Below are 14,161 nucleotides of genomic sequence, written 5' to 3' on the forward strand. Positions count from 1 at the left end.
TTATTTTTCATCAACTATAAATATACCTTGAAGTTTTTTAAATGATAAACTTAAAGGAAAAGTTGAAATGCAAAAAGAACTCTAAAGTCCTACAAAATTACATCGTCATATCTCAGTTTACAGGTAAAACATCTTTTCTCATGGCTCTTGGGGTGAAACTATTTCTTTCTGAAGAAACTTTGTCTACTTTATTTGTTCCATGTAATTTTCCCACAAAAGCTATTTCAACAGCTAAGGAACGCTTCTCGCCAGATTTCTGTTTTCTAAGATTTCACAAGCCCACTGCTGGCTGCCAATGTAGGTGTTGTAGCTAATGTGCTCATTATCCAGCACTGCTAACAAAACTGAGTAACACATCGGTGAAAAGTAATATATTATTGCATATCCCATGGGCCCAGGAAAATGATGCTTCCCCCCAAATTACCTGTTCCCCTCTTTTTTACAAACCCCAAATGTTAATATACTTACACCATAATATTGGAAAACAAAACCAATAGCAACTTGTGTCTAGAGCTCTAATATTATAACTCCAATATTTTTACATTTTTTAATCCTCACACAAGGATATATTTATTGATTTTAGAGAGAGAAAAACATCCACGTGAGAGAAACACTAATCAGTTGCTTCTCACAAGCTCCCAATAGAGGACCTGGCCTGCAACCCAGGCATGTGCCCTGACGGGAATCGAACTGGCGACCCTTCAGTTAGTGGGACAATGCTCAACCCACTGAGCCACACCAGTCAGGGCAGACTAAGTAATATTATCATCTCCACTTTATAGATCATTTACAAATCAAATGCAGGCTCTTTTTGTTACCTTTAAAACCTCTTCCTAATGGCCTCAACCTCCACTCTACACCCTCTTTCTGCCATTCCAGACATTTCTGACTCAAAAAATATGACTGATATTTCTCATGTGAATGGACCAGTTCTTTTCTCTGGCCAGCCTCCTCCCTCTTCTTCAGAAACAGAAGTTTCCATCATGAAGATGTTCTCAGTTAACCACTTCCTCACATACTTATGAAAAGTAAAAAATATAGAAGTATATAGAGTATAAAAAGTTGCTATCTCCTCCCCCCAAAAGGGAATACCTCAATAACAGTCCTTAACATTTTACAAAATTACTAAAAACATCATTCTATAATGTGACTTTTTAACTAACTTTATTATGGACATCTTTCTACATCAATATCGAGATGCACTGCATTTTTACCAACTTAGTGGCACTCCGCTGTGTGGACCCATCACACAGTACTTAACCAGCCCCTGAGGAACTTCATGTTTTTAAAGATTTTATTTATTTATCTTTAGAGGGGAAGAGAAGGGAAGGAAAGAGGGAGAGAAACATTAATGTGTGGTTGCCTCTCGTGAGTCCCCTGCAACCCAGGCATGTGCCCTGAATGGGAATCAAACTGAGGTTGTCTGGTTTGCAGTCCCATGCTCAATCCACTGAGCTACACCAGCCAGGGAGGAACTTCATTTTTTGCTATAACAGACAATGCTATAAAGAAAAACTTTGTACTACAGTTTTCTTGCAAATGTATGAATATATTTATAGGGCAAATTTCCAGAAGTGGAATTGCTGGGTCACAGGAAATGCAAATTTAATTCCAATAGACATTGCTAAATTCGCCTCCAAGGAGACTTACTTTCCCACCAACAGTGCGCAAAAGTTCCAAATTTCCCACATCCTCATTCACCACTGACTATCATTAACTTGTTTCATCTTTCAATCTGATACACAAAAAGTAGTAATTAAATGCTTTATTTTATATTTATTCAAAATATTAGGATTACTGAATTTATAGCTTAAACAGATTTTGAATTTATTACTAGTTATAGGCTAAGGTGAACTGCCTATGGAGATTAAAAAAAATTCAAGAAGCACATTAACAATTTAGCTGGAACCTGGGAATGTTTAACTAGTTTGGGATTTTCGCAGGGAGTAGACAATGAGGCCAAGCACAAATGAGTTTGATCTCTTCGTTAAAGTACACATACCTTTCAAGTGAAATGCACTGTTATCAGTTCTTCAAGCTATGCCATACATTTTAGAAATGTTTCCTTTGAAAGAGTATATTCAGGTGTGGCTTAGTGGAATGAGTGCTGGCCTGGAAACTGAGAGGTCGTTGGTTGGATTCCCGGCCAGGGCACATGCCTGGGTTGTGGGCCAGGTCCCTAGATGAAGGCATGTGAGAGGCAACCAATCAATGTAGTTCTCTCACATCGATGTTTCTCTCCCTCTCTTTCTCCCTTCCTTCCCTTCTCTCTAAAATAAATCAATAAATATACATAAATAAAATCTTTAAAAAAATAAGAGTATATTCAATTCCATAGTCATGTATTCACTTTCTCACCTTCACTTACTCATAATACCTCTTTATGTGATCAGTCCACTTTTTATATCATTTTACTTTTATATATGTTGCTTAAAAATCTGACCATTAACCTCTTTTAGATGTTACAACACAAGAGTGTAAATAATTAATTAACATCCAGCCATGAACTTCCAAAGTAATTTGGACAACTGATATAGGCTGTTGTGTTAGAACACAGAAAAAAAGGAGAATAAAGGAAGTAAATGTGAGCAAAACATACAGCCCCACATACTCTGTGAATGCTTACGTAAATGAAATGTCCTCTGTTCAGGAATGCTGATGAACTGCCAAAGGCTAGATGTCTCTGATTATAATGCTACTAGCAATGATGGCTGAACAGAGCTATTCATGCATTTTCCCACCTGATTTTCTTTGTGGCCACATCCAGGCAACAATTTTTTTTTGTCAGGGGGACTCTAATTAACTCTAACGGGGACTTTGATCTTATGATTTTGTCCATAACTGCAAAAATAAGTACCACAAATTATCCAGAATACCAGAAAGGTTTTAGCTCAAAACTAATAAATCAGCAAACCCTTCTCTACCCTTCCTTTAGTTCCCAATTAAATTATATTCCTCACTGAACAAACTGATCCTTGGGACTTTATCTCAAAGTCAAAGCTCTTGCTACTTTAACATACCCACGTGGTCTATCCAAGGGAGTGCATGACAGATACCACACATCACCTTTCCCACATCAGAGATTGAAAGAGATAGACAGGAGGCAGGAAAGGGCAGAACACCAATGTGATGAACTGCTAAAGCCACGCTATGAATTATCTTTCGGCCACTCACAGCTGCACTGTGCAAAAGCTGAAGCAAAGTAGGGCCTGTCCTTCCTTTGGATGGATTCGAGTGTCATATAAAAGCATCTTCCCAACTTGCTAGCAACAGTGCTGCCCTCCCATCCCTCACATAACGTGCCCAGCAAGAGAAGGATTGCTGGGTTCTAAAGACAATGACAAGAAGCTCTGTATTCTGACAATGGGAGCAGTGAAGACCAGCTTTCCAGGCTCTAAACTATGCCAGACGGCCCTGCTAATCCTCCCCAAATCCCACAACGATGGGGTGGGGGTGGGGACAAAACAGAAAACAGCCCAAAGTTGAATCAAGGACAGTTGCTCTGGATTACAGGAGGTCATAACATTTTTATTTAAATAGAGGGGGGAGGGGTGAAGGCGCAGGGCATATACAAAAGCCTGTATCTTTATAAAAACACAAAAATAAATTTTAGCCTTCATCCTTCTGATGTGTAACCAACATCTGCCCCCAATCATTTGCCAGCCGAGGCTGCATGGAAAGCACAGGATAGCAGGCATTTTCACACAGTGAGGCTGGAAGAGATGCTACTACAGTGTAAATTACTAATTAGCTCAATAGAAGACAAAGAGAGAAAATACCTGTCACAGAATGCTGTTTACAACATGACATATAATAAAAACAACCCTGAACATTTCAGAAAAGCGCCTTACTTTTCAGACTTCTATTAGCATGTAAATAGCAAAGGATAGTATTACAGTCTCTAAAAAACTGCCCATACCTCACAGACAATAAGGCATGACTGGGAAGAATGCTTCCCAAATAATTTGTAATTTTCTCGTCCTTAGGAAAGCAAAGTGTTTTTAATTATTACAATCAGGTTTAATAAGAAGCTATATTTCATCAGTTTCATGATCACTTAAAATGGGGGAAAGGAAAAGAAGCTTACAAGTGCTGTACTTTACATTTGTCGGAATACAGATAATAGTGCTTTCACTGAAATCAGACAGGCCTCGTTCTGCAGGTCATGCCTTTATCAAAAAGACAGGCTACCATTTTCACGATAAAAACTAAGACGAGCTGGAAGGTGGCAGTGGGGATAGGGGTCAGTTAAATCTCCTTACGTAACAACGAAAAGTCCCAAAATTTAGGTTATTTGGGGGAAGGTAATAGAATGTTACAATAGTTATATTCATTCCCTTACCATAAAGCAAAACTGTTTCTATGTACCGCAACCAAAGTTTTTATACATTCTGCACTTAGCTCTTTTCCACCCCTGGCTGGTGTGGCTCAGTGGATTGAGGGCCGGCCTGCGAACCGAAAGGTTGCAGGTTTAATTCCCAGAGCTTGGGTTGCAGGCCAGGCCCTCAGGTGGGGCGTGTGGGAATCTGATGTTTCTCTCCCTCTCCTTATCTCCCTCCCTTCCTCTCTCTAAAAATGAATAAATAAAATCTTTAAAAAAAAGATCTTTTCTAACTCCTTGAAGCTACAAAAAGATCTTCATAGTCATGGTGTTGAACAGCCTGGTGGCTCCTGTTGGCACCCACACATCGATACCTAGCATATCCTAAGGACCCACCCATGTGTGAGCACACCACACCAAGTGGCAGGGAGGTCCCCAACAGAGGGATACACCATGACAGTTTTTGCTGATGTGGGAGGGCATTACAATCTCATCATTCACAGGTAAAATAATGATTTTCAGAAGAGACTGAAGAAAACAAACCATAACACCACAAAAGCCTTTGCTTCACATGTTTGACTAAAATCAAATACATACCAACTTGCTGACACACCCAAGACATTCTTGCCTTCTCTTAAAACTTGAGGCCTTCGTATCCTTTTTTTCAAATGTACTTGTTTAACAACAAGTGAGGGTTGGGCAGAGGAGGGCAAAGGGGGGCAAATTGTTATCTTATTGACAACTATAATAGAATAACAATTTTAAAATGACTAATAAAAAAACCTCAAGTGAAATAAAATGATATTGCAAATAGGGCAAAATGAAAACAACTGGTAAATTTAAATAAGGGCATATAGAAGTTCCTTGTACCATTTTTGCAACTTTTCTATAAGTTTGAAACATTATAAAAAAATCAAGTCATGCCCTAATGTGGAGTATTAACAACAGATGTTCTCTCATAGGGTTGTTGAGTTTCAATCAATTGACATACTTAGCTCATGCTGGACACTTAGTAAACACTAATTACTAGTTATCTTTTTAAAAGAAAGGAACAATTGTATCAAATGAACCACTCTGGTGGGGATGTTGATAATGGGGGAGGCTATACATGTGTGGGGGCAGAGGGTAAATGGGAAATCTCTATACCATACCCTTGATTTTGCTGTGAACCTAAAACTGCTCTAAAAATATAAAGTCTTGCCCTGACTGGTGTGGTTCAGTGAGTTGGGCATCACCCCACAATCTGAAAGGTAGCTGGTTCCCTGGTCAGGGCACATGCCTGAATTGTGGGCCTAGTGCCTGGTTGGGGGCATGAGAGAGGTAACCAACTGGTTTCTCTCCCTCTCCTTTTCCCTCCCTTCCCCTAGCTCTAAAAAATAAACACATAAAATCTTTTTTAAAAAGTCTTAATTTTTAAAAAATGAGTGCATCAATGTATTTAACCAAATTAAAGCATGTATAAATGTACTTAGTATATTATTTACGGAGGCAAACAAAGAGAAGATAGTAAATACTCAGCAAGAGTCTGTAAAGAGATTGCTTATGGATGTCCACACTGAGAGTTCCATTTTTCCTCAATGGCAACAATCTTTCAACTACAAACCTATAGGGTATATGAGAAGTCCAGAGTCTTTTTCTAGCTAAAAAAGTAGACAGGTAACCATTAATCTGCAATGCCATTATACATTTTTTTATTGTTTTGTTTTAGAAATACAATTTTATAATAAAAAATAGCCCTGGCTGGTGTAGCTCAGTGGATTGAGCGCGGGCCTGTGAACCACATGATCGCGGTTTGATTCCCAGTCAGGGCACATGCCTGGGTTGCAGGCCAGTTCCCAGCAGGGGACTCACAAGAAGCAACCATGCATTGATATTTCTCTCCTTCCCTTCCTCTCTAAAGATAAATAAAATCTTAAAATAAAATAAAATAAAATAAAATAAAAAATAATACAAATAAAAAACTAGGAGCATGTAAGAACCTTGATGTAATCTTTGCTTTAGACATGACTCGTGTCTGTCCCAGCTTCCCTATCAAGGAAGGACCTGAGAAACAGTTAATAACAAAACCACATCGAAAATTTAAGTACTGACAAACAAGACCAATTAAGGGATTAAGATAAACCAGCACAGTTTAATCTAGAGAAGAGCCTAGTAAAGGATGACTTCACAACAGTCAAGTAGATATAATACCAGACAGAGCACAATGAATCTGAGTAGAGGCTTTGCCAGTGAAATGCCAAGGTTCAAATTCTATCCCCCATGTTTCCCTTATTTAAAAAAATAAATAAATAAATAAAAGCCCTGGCTGGTACAGCTCAGTGGATAGAGCACAGGCTGCAAACCATAGGGTCGCAGGTTCGATTCCCAGTCAGGGCACATGGCTGGGTTGCAGGCCAGATCCCCAGTGGGTGCCATGTGAGAGGCAATTACACATTGATGTTTCTCTCCTTCTCTTTCTCCCTCCCTTCCTCTCTCTCTAAAAATAAATAAATAAAATATTTTTTTTAAAATTTAACCTATAAATAAATAAATAAATAAATAATCATTTAGTTACTACTACAAAAACCCCAAGTATTATTTATAACAAAAGATTACCAGCTATATTCTGGTACAAATAAAATGTCTGGGTATAACCCTGGGCAAATCACTTAATCTCAAGGAGCTCTATTTCTTCACATGTAAAATGGGAAGGGGAACAGCGCTGAACTCAGGACTGATGTGAGGAGTAAATGAGTTAAAATCTGCAAACAGTTTACGACTGTGTCTGACACATGGTAGCTACTCCTATTAAGTTTATGAAGAACTGCCACCTTCTTAATATTATATAGTAAGCCAATATTTTCCCTCAAAAATTGAGAATGGAGTAAGAGAATAAATTAAAATATAGCATTAAGTGCATGCTGGTTAGACAGAAGGCAGGCTCTCCTTATACAGAAAAAAATTAAATGCTGGAAAAGATTACCTACAAAGCCTCCTATATTACCTCTGAAGATTTAGAAAAATAGGATAAATTTTTATCTACCTGGGATAATTTAAGTGGGATATTGTCTGAAGTTGCAGGGTAAACTACAGGTCCTTTCAAGGTTTCGTCCCATCCAAAGAATCTACGATTAACCAGAAAAACATTTGATTATGTACAACCTATTTATTCAAATCTGAAAACACAATCCTAAAAGTTTTTTGCTTAGCAAATAATATAATAAACAAAATATAGTTAAATGGAATAGAATCCTACTTGATAAACAAAGGAAAATAAAGCTTAAATTTATCACTAGACTCCTTACTGATAAATAGTATTAGCTGAACAAAAAGATTATCCATTTTCAATTTTAGGAATATCAACTAAGTCATAATGATTCACAGACAATTGATGATTTAGCACACTATGCAGCATATGGAAAAAACGACAGGACTAAAACAGACTCTTTCCCTAGGTTAATCTTATAGCTTGTATTTTCTTCTTTATCAATATCAGTAAGTCTAAAATACCTTATGTAAGAACACCAACTATAAAACAATTACGTTATTAAAATGGTAATAACATACACAAAATGCCACCTAGTAGTAATTCCAGCCCAAACACATCTGTAAAGAAAAAATATGCACACATCTCACAGAAACACACAACTCATGCCAAAGTTACTCTTCAACTTGAAAGTTAATATTTCAAACTAACCCTCCTGGCAGCAAAAGTAGATATTCCTAAAAATCCTCTGTTAAACTGCTAAATCAATGTAATCACCTTGAGCACCTGCTTAAAGAATCTAGAATCCATGAATACAGTTCACAGCTGCGTTCAGAATTAAGATTCCAAATTATTTATATATATTAATAACCAGCATTTCTGATAGGCACAAATCAAAATTCAATCTTTGCTAACTGTTACAAATGCCCTCAATCTAATTTTTGCTTTTATACAAATACACACAGAAGAGTGGCAATCCAAATTTACACCTCTGAAAAAAAGTATCTTTTTGTATCTGAATGTACACTAATAAAATAGCCTCAAATAAGATTATCAAGAACAGTTTGCATTTTTCCCCTAAGTACATTATATCATATCCTTTGGCACCAAAGTAAAATTGTTCATATTCTTAGCTAAATGTAAAAGTTTCAGAATAAAAAACCATTGAAACGCATACTCAGGAAGAATAACCTAAATTTTGTCCCAAAGTTCTTATTTTCCTTTTAATTTCCAAAAATGCCTTAAAATTCAAAAGCTTTTAGAAAATTAATATTAATATGGCCTTCCTTACTCACACCTACAAAACAGGAGAGGAAGTGGAGCTGTCCAGGCTCCACCTTGCATTACCTTACAGAGGCTTTTCCCATGATCGAGATTATTCATTAATTCATTATTTAACCTGAATGATAAATCCCACTCCAAAATCCTCCACTATTCTACAAATCTCCCTTTCTTTATTCCATTTTGCTCAGTGGGTGAGTTACCTACTCCAGTATGAAATGTCCCACACAAAGCTAAAGGCAGCTTGGGAACTCAAAGCCCTCACAGCCTTGATTTAAATCTAAATCTCTTCCCCAGCAAACTTCCCAGGTTGATTATTTGCCTTTCTCTGAAATGATTTCTCAGTATTCTCCAGCCACCAAACACAACTAGACAGAAATCTGGTTGACTATCAAAACAAAAAAGATCTTCAGATTTATCTCAGTAACAGCAGGCTCTTTGCTAAAACCCAAAATGCTGTGGAAAAAGCACTCTGCCTGCCCAGCACTTGTCAGGTACAACATTGTGACAACACAGCACTATCACACTACACAGGCACAGTCACACTGTAAAAAATGCACCCCATTTTCTTAGGATCACAACCCTAGTGAAATGAGCAGGTTTTCACAATGTGTTGATGCTTTTTCATTCAGACAAGAACAAAATCAAATCAAAATGGGTCTCATCTTTTCCAAGTGGACACAAAAGTCAAATTAAAAGCAATAAAAGGTAGAAGCAGATTCAAGATTCCTTGAGGAAAGAGGTTTCTGGAATTTCCTACTTTTATGGACAAAAGAACTCACAGTTTCAACACAGTTCTCTGCTCAACAAAGAATTCCTTTCCTGCACCCTCCCACCTTACATCTCAATTTTTACCCCTATCTCTAGGTCTCTTTTCACTCACCATAGTTCCTCTTCTGCACCAAAGGCTCCCTACACTTGACCCTTCACTACAGCATCTGTGCCCTTACCCATGCAGACCTTCTTTCTGGAGGATCTCCCCATAACATGCACATCTGATTCCCACTCCTGTACAGTCTGCCCCAGTTCTGCATCCATAAGGACTCCCCAGACTTCTCTTACTCCCCATCTCATCCTTTAAAGCCTGGGGCCCATCTCTGCCTTGCTCCTTCAACCTCTGCTATTAGCCCTGTATCTTCACCTCCCTGTTTTTACCTTGGATCTTGTTGAACCTCGTCAATTAACACAATTCCCCAGTTACCCAGTCCCACACCGCCAGCACTTACTCTCTTTTCCCTCCAGCTTTTCTGATTCCCAAATTGTCCTATAAACGTCCTATCTCATCTCTATCCTTTCACCCCTTCCTTCCCACTACACTCTAATTCTTAACTCCACCTGGTTCTAGTCCAGTGTCTCATTCACCCTCTCTCACTTTCAAAAATTCACAGCCATTGCCCACCAACCCACACCTTTCTCAGATTCTCACAGTTCCCACCCCACCGCCAGTCCTAGTCCTTCAGCTCATCTCGCTCTACACTAGTTCACACCCTTGTCACGTCTAGCTCTTAATCACTCTCTCTCCTCTGCTCCTAACTATTACCCCCGTTCTGCCCCTCCTTGCTGCCCACTTTCCAACTCTTACCCCAGTACCCCTCACCCCTCTACCATCCCCTACAAAGCTTTCCCCTTCAAATCCGTGCTCTTACACCCAACCCCGGGATCCCTCTTTCAAGCTTCGGTCTTCCTAACCTCATTCCCTGCTCGGCTTCCTTAACACCGACCCTGGTTTTTACCTCCTTCCTACCTCCTTGGCTGGCTTCTCTTGCCTTCTAACCTTTTCTCCCTTTAATCCTCATCTCGTTCTCAGCCCGTTCCCCGCAACCGCCCCCCAAGCTTTCCTTCTCCTCTTCTCCTCAAAGCTTTTACTACAAATCTTGCCGTCGCCTACCCCGCCAAAATCTAGCGCCGGCGCGCCCGGACTGCCGGCTCTCGCCTCCCGCCGGCCCCCGGCTTCGGGCGCCCCCAGCCCGCCGGTGCCGCGGTCCCGCCCCCTGCCGCCGCTCCTCCCGCCCGTGAGGCGCGCGCTGCCTTTGTCGCCCCTCACCCGGTGTCTAAGGATTTTGCTTCTTTAAGGGGGAGGTCCAGGGTGCCAGAGATTCCTGTCCCCGCCTCCAAGGCTTAGAATGGGCTCTCTGGACGCGGAGTCCTCCCTGGCCCCCGTCCCTGTCCCCCCACCCCCTGGAGCTACCCCCTTCGCTGCTTCTCCCCCCTCCGCCCCCTCCACTGACCCCCCCCTCTATTTACCGCCATCATCAGCACGCGCGAGCTGTCACCAGGGCGCGAGACAACCGAACCCGACCACGCCCCCTAATCGCCCGTTGGTCTGCCTGCCTGAGCCCCGCCCCCTAATCCCCGCCCCTGGGCCCCGCAGTGCGCCAACGGCGCAGCGCTGGGCCCCGACCCCAGTAATGTTATCCGCTGCCAGGGTTCGCGCCAGGGGCGCAAAGTTTAGGGTCAGCCACAAACGCGAGGCCAACTAGAGCCTGGCGTACTGGGCGACGGCGTAGAGGGGCGTTGTGAATCGCGGGTCGAAGTTTGGTTGAAGCACAGGAGAGTAAATAAGGAGGTTTCCAGACAAAGAGATTCTTAAGGTACCGAATCTTCTGTCTGTCCCTCCTTCTTAAAGGGCCAGAGACTCTCCCGAGCCCATCTCCGCTCCCTTCTCCGCAGCCCCTTTAGTCTCGGAACCGAAAAGGAATTTTACATTCGTTCACCGCACTCTTTTGGAGCCGAACATCTCTAAACAAGGCCAAGGGGTAAAGCCTTTCTCACAATCGCATCTGCGTTTTCGTTTTGTTCTGTTAAAAGACTTAGTTTTAAGTGTCATTGGTACGAAAGTAAGCAGCCTGCAAGCGGTGGGGTTTCCTGAGGCTGCGTTTGCGAAAGTTACTATTGGCTCCCAAAGGGGTGAGCACGTGTCTGACTTTTGCCACTGATGACCCAGGCGGGATTCAGCTGTTTTATGGAATTCCGCCCCCAAGGAAGAGGCTTGACCTTAAACTGAAGACATTCTGCAGATACTGGGGATAGACAGAAATCACAGGGAAACAGAACGGCGACTATTTCTGCAAGTCTTCACTGTCTCGGGAAAGGCTTCCTTTCTGGGAAGCCTCTTGGGTACATTGTCCTGACATAACTTGCCGGGCAGGGCATAGGGGTGGGGGTTTGCATTACCCAAAATAAGACCAACACTATTACATCACCCAACACATGGCTAAAGCAGGTAAAGGCTCTTTTATTTAAATGTAAGGACAAGTTAAAAATAAACATGCGTTATCAGCTATACTGGCTCAAGGCTACACACTTGTAAATATGAAATAGAGAAGCACAAAAGCCAAAGAACAATAAAACACGGGGGGAACAGCATGTGCATGTATAACTACAATGCCTAGAGCCAAGCGTAATTAAGCATGAAAACATTTCCAAAGATAATTAACAAGAGATTTGATGGCAGAAGAGGACCTGGTGATTGATTTGGTGAGGATTTGAGTTTGAGCTAAAATTCAGCGTTCCCTTTGTTGTCTATCACCATTAACATTCTCTTATGTTACTTTATAACTCCTTAATTATCTATTTTATCCCCTGGGTCCCCAAACCACCCAGGAAATTTCTTGCAGAATAAAAGTTGTACAATATCTTATTCTATGTTAATTCCCCAACAAAGAGTCCAACACATACTAGGTGCTTTTGTTGAGTGAAGGATTTTGGAGACACTTCAGACTTTTGAAGGAAGGGGTGATCTCTGATTAGCAATTTAGGGGGGAAAGAGTCTCAGCACTGTGAGCATGTAGTAAGTCAGTGGTTCTCTAAGGGTGGCCTGTGGAGCCCTTGGGTTCCCTGAGACCCTTTCAAGGGTGTCCAAGATCAAAACTACTTTCACAGTAAGATTTTATTTGCCCTTGTCACTGTGATGACATTTGTACTGATGAGTCAAACATAATGACAGGTAAAACTGTTACTGCTTTCGCACAAATCAAAGCAATGGCACTAAATTGTACTAGCAGTCAGGGTGATTTATTCTTCACAGCCACCCATTCCTGGGGGAAAAAAATACCTCTTCTACTTAAGGAAGCCCTTGAGGAAGCACTAAAAATTATTCGTTTTATTTAAGTACACGTTGTCAGTAATACTCTTCTTTGGATACATGCACTTCTGTTCCTTACTTAAGTACAATGTTTTCCTTGAGGAAGAGCACTTGTGCAATTTCTCTGCATTTTGAGCTGAACTAGAAAGTTTTTTGGTGGAATACCACTTTTACTTGAAAGAACAGCTAATGGATTAAAGTGATTCAGGTCTCTGACAGATATTTTCTCAAAAATAAACAAAATGAGCCTTGCAGCCTTTGTTAGCAATGATCAAACTTAAGCTCTCAAGCAAAACTTTGTTTTTGAAAACTTGTATCCACCATTGTGAGCTTAAGAGCTTCCCAAGACTTTTCTGATCCGATTGGTGGTGATATTAACAAATATAATCTTCTGATATTGTATAATAAAATGTCTGTCAACATTTAAAAGATCTGTAGTATTTTCCAAATGACCAAATACATGCTACAGAAAATCACACCTCAGTAAAAGATCCCTTCAAAGTGCAAAATAAACCAATACATGTTAACATAACAGAATACAAAAAGTTACCTGAGTTTGAGATTCCACATTACAACTAACCTCTAGTGGAACTGTGATGTAGTATCAAAGGCTATCCACAGTTATCTGAAAAGATTAATATACTCCTCCCCTTTTCCAATTCCACATCTATGTGAGGTTGGACTTTCTACATATTCTTCAACCAAAACAACAGACTGAATACGGAAACATATGAGAATTCACTCTCCTCTATTATGCCAGACATTTAAGAGATTTACAAAAACTATAAAACAAGGGTATGCTTCTATTTTTTAAAAGTTACTTTTCATTAAATATTTTATTTACGTTAACACGTGATAGGTTTATTATTACCTTTAAATGAATTAAATACTTTAATCTTTTCACTATAAATTTTTACAAAGGTAAATGTTAGCAGATGTAACCTACATAAACAAAAGCTCTTTGGCATACTCAGTAATATTTAAGAGCACCAAGGAGTCCTGAGACCAAAACGTTTGAGAATTGTGTATTAGGTGAAAGCAGAAAGAACAACGAAGGTTGTTTTTGATAATTCAAATATGAGACAACTATGCAGGGTAGCTAACAAAAGGTTTTATTGTAGCTTCAGAGTTAAGAGCTTACACGGTTCATCAATGAGGAAAGGAAAACAGAATCAGAACACTGAACTTTCTTTAAAGACACAACTGGTTACAAGTGCAATCACAATATACACATGGCATTAAAAAACCACAAACAGTTCAGAGACAGCCATAACAAAGGCCTGGGAGTTCGGGGAAACAGGAGTGGATGTGCTCCACAGAAAAGACAGTCATTTGTATGCAGCTTTTTTTTAAAGCCCAGATCCTTTAGTTTATAGGAGAACAAGTAAAATTTCACTACTATGAATAAGAGATGTTCCATACAACTGTGTCCACTAATCTGGTTACCAAAAAAACCCTAGGCAACAACTGTGTTCTCTGGACCCTCTCTACACTGCTTGTTTTCTATTAA

The 14,161-nt window shown here is 40.1% G+C and overlaps 1 long non-coding RNA gene across 2 annotated transcripts in view; it reads right to left on the minus strand.

The window, feature by feature from the left end:
• LOC118993536 (uncharacterized) overlaps window positions 1-10,851 on the minus strand; it is a 31,461-nt gene extending 20,610 nt beyond the window's left edge. The window contains exons 1-2 of one of the 2 annotated variants that reach the window (XR_005067878.1): window positions 10,812-10,851; window positions 7,344-7,425 (exon numbers count right to left, since the gene is read on the minus strand). This is a non-coding gene — a long non-coding RNA (uncharacterized LOC118993536). Of the gene's footprint in view, window positions 1-7,343; window positions 7,426-9,450; window positions 10,472-10,811 lie in introns of those variants that run through there. The other variant, XR_005067877.1, reaches the window with a different exon arrangement.
• Window positions 10,852-14,161: the final 3,310 nt, after the last annotated feature.

This window comes from Sturnira hondurensis, unplaced genomic scaffold (assembly GCF_014824575.4).
Source record: "Sturnira hondurensis isolate 20B ecotype Veracruz unplaced genomic scaffold, ASM1482457v3 Scaffold0000880, whole genome shotgun sequence".
Taxonomy (NCBI): Eukaryota; Metazoa; Chordata; class Mammalia; order Chiroptera; family Phyllostomidae; genus Sturnira; species Sturnira hondurensis.